Raw genomic sequence first — 3,492 nt, forward strand, 5'->3', positions numbered from 1 at the left:
AGAGAGAGAGAGGGAGCGAAATGAAGAGAGAGAGAGAGAGAGAGAGAGAGAGAGAGGGAGAGAGAGAGAGCGAGAGAGAGAGAGAGAGAGAGAGAGAGAATGTGCGACTGCTCGGTATAGTATCACAGTGTGATGATCTCCTGTCTACATGAGACGAGGTGAACATAGATAGATGATAGATGAGTACCTTTGTATAGATGACTACACCTGTGTGATAGTGTATGTGTGTAATAGTGTACATTCACTCACTTATAATAAGTCGAGACTATTATCACGCCACCTATCCGTGGTGAGTGGAATGAATCCAGCTTCATAAAAGGGAGTCAAGATCAATAAACAACGACAGCGACACGCATAGCGCCCCATGCTATGTTATTATTATTTCTTCCTGTTTGCCTTGTTTTCTGTCGTCGCCGTACTGCTGTTGTTGCTTCCCGCATTTTCCACCGTGTGTAAACATCGGGCTGAGCTTCCACGCGTACACGCCACTGTCAACGACCGCCGCGGCGCTTTTCCGTGCTACTCCTCATTTAGTGAGAGCTAGAGGAACGGGAGAGAGAGAGAGAGAGAGAGAGAGAGGGGAAGGTCTATTCCTAGCTTCCCAGTTAAAAAATACGCAATTGTTTTACGCGATCAAATATCGTTTTACATTTTTCATCCGTGCGCCGAAGGTGCTTGATAATAAATCAACGTCAGGCGACCTGTCGGAATCTCCAGGATAATTCATTAGTATATAGTTAGGATGAAAGTATACGGCAAGTAACACATGGCAAGTTTAATATGGCAAGTTTTATATGGCAAATTTAATATATGGCATATGGCAAATTTAAGATGGCAAGCATATGCCATTTTATCGCTGTTACATCGACTCACGTGCGTGCAGTACTCTCAGGACGCGTGACGCTGTTAAGTATCTCTACCCACTTGAAAATCTTTTCGCCCGTCGTCTCAAATTACGCCATCAATTACACGGCACTTAAAATTACTTTGCGCGTTGCGTTCGTGCGTGCGTCGTAAAAACTATACACACATCAAACAAAGCGCTTATAGACTCGTGCTTGGAAACACGGGCGAGTTCCGTAGTCGTAAAAAACGCTAGTGCAAAGGGTTGAGCGTCTACAGCTTTACCCTGCATATGCTTCGGCTTAGAGCAGTGGTTCTTAACCGTTTTTGAGTCATGGACCCCTTTTGAGAATCTGGTGAAAGCTACGAACCCCTCCCCAGACAAATTTACATAAGCACATAAACACAAACATTTTATGCGCCTGGTTCACGGACCCCCTGAAGCCCATTCACGGACTCCAAAGTGCTCCATGGACCACAGGTTAAGAATCATCTGAGTTAGAAGATTGGAGAGGAGAAGAGGAGAATGATGGATAGAATTGAAAAACGCTATCACGGAGGGTTGATTGTGTACGGTTTTACCCTGTGTCTCGGGCTAGAAAGTTGGAGAGGGGAGGAAGAGAATGATGGATAGAATCAAGAGTAGATAATAGGGAACTATTATCTACTCTTGATAGAATTGAAAAACGCTATCACGGAGGGTTGAGTGTGTACGGCTGTAGGCCCTACCCCGTGCCTCGGGTTAGAGAGTTGGAGGGGGGAGGGAGCGACCGCACGCGCCCAGGCAGAACCGTCTATAAGTGTTTGAGCTGCGTCGACGATTTTCACATTCCTTCGCTAATGAAGATGCCGCGCGCGGTTAAACGTAAAACCCGACGGGAAAACCCGTAACCGTGCCGAAAAAATCGTGTGCGTAATTTGAGCAGAGAATCTAAGAGAATTACCGCAGCGCCCTCTGCCGGTACTTCGCGCTCGTCCTGCCGCGACAGCCGTGAGAAATTAAGTTTGAAATTTATGGTAAGAGAAGCTAAATACCTTTAGCTCTTAAACGCTATAATTTACCTATTGTTAATACATTGGTGTTTAAGTTCTAAGCTAATAATAGCGTTAACGCTAATGTGGCAAGAGCGCAAGCGGTTACCGGCGAATATTAAATCGACAACAAAAAAGTGTGGACTAATTCAATTATCGGCTGAAATCATATATATGTATAGTCCTGTTTTTGTTAGCATGTGTTCGTTTACATTGTGCACAAGTGCTCGTACGCTACGCGATTTCGGAATTCCTGTCGCTCATTTTTGTGAGGTGACTCAACTACTTCGTTTAGTTTATTGTACAGCAGTAGAGGGCGTTCATGGGCAGCAGGCCTGAATAAGCACGGCAGAAAAAAATATTTAAAAATACTTTCACAACATACATTTTATTCATGCTAAATTAAATGACCACAGATTCAAAGTCCAGACTTCGCTCGAAAGCTTTCCCAGGTACATAATGCACATTTGCAGCAAGTGGTCTTATCCTATTTCGCACACAAACACCTTGCTTGCGAGCTTGTCCCCTTGCTCCACGGTGCGATATCCGCGTCCCCCTTTCCCAAGCGCACACGCGAGAGAAAGCAAGAGCGAAAGAGATCACCAACAAAACAACACAAATGAGAAAACAGCAATTACCGTGCGGACACGCCTCTCGAAAACAATCGACAAACAAGAGCGCATCTGAGTCAACAGCGGCGCTGCCGTCGCCCGGCTCTCTGACGCAAAGCCGCCGCCGAGTCGTGTAAGCAAATCAGACGACATCAAAAGAGGCCGCCCCGACGGCAGAGACAACAAGAAACAAGCGGTTTTTTTTCGCGCGGCGTTGTCCTTCCGCCGGTGTCGACGTATTTATTTAAACATCTGCGGCGGTAACTCTGCTTCCCGCACCGAGCTCCGGGATGCCGTAGCTTAGCAACAGCGCGACGCGCATATCCGTTTTTTTCTGCGAATCACGATGTAATAGAATGCGCGCATATATATAGTTGGGCGCGAATTTGTCAGTTGCAAGGATGATATTATATATATATATATATATTAGATAAACTACTTAAGCTTCATAAGGCCGATAATGTCTAATTAAATTCAACAGAGAGAACGCGCGCAAGAGTGATATAAAGGAAGGGAACGTGAGAAAACGCGCGCTGGAGCGAGCGAGAGGGAGAGGGAGCAAGAGAAACAGAAACAGCGAGAAATTAAAAGACAAAAACGATGCGGAGCTAAGGACATACACGCACGCACAGAGAGAGAGAGAGAGAGAGAGAGAGAGAGAGAGAGAGAGAGAGAGAGAGAGAGAGATAGAGGGAGAGAGACAGCCCGATAGAGAGAAAGAGGCAGAGAAAGAGAGCGAGACAGCTGAGAGAGACACACATGCACACACGCAGAAGAGAGACAGAGAGAGAGAGAGAGAGAGAGAGAGAGAGAGAGAGAGAGAGAAAGAGAGAGATAGAGGGAGAAAGACAGCCCGATAGAGAGAAAGAGGCAGCGAAAGAGAGCGAGACAGCTGAGAGACACACACATGCACACACGCAGAAGAGAGAAAGAGAGAGAGAGAGAGAGAGAGAGAGAGAGAGAGAGAGAGAGAGAGAGAGAGAGGAAGAAAGAGAAAGAACGACAG

The sequence above is a fragment of the Priapulus caudatus genome, unplaced genomic scaffold (genome assembly GCF_000485595.1).
Source record: "Priapulus caudatus unplaced genomic scaffold, Priapulus_caudatus-5.0.1 Scaffold741, whole genome shotgun sequence".
NCBI classification, from domain to species: Eukaryota; Metazoa; Priapulida; class Priapulimorpha; order Priapulimorphida; family Priapulidae; genus Priapulus; species Priapulus caudatus.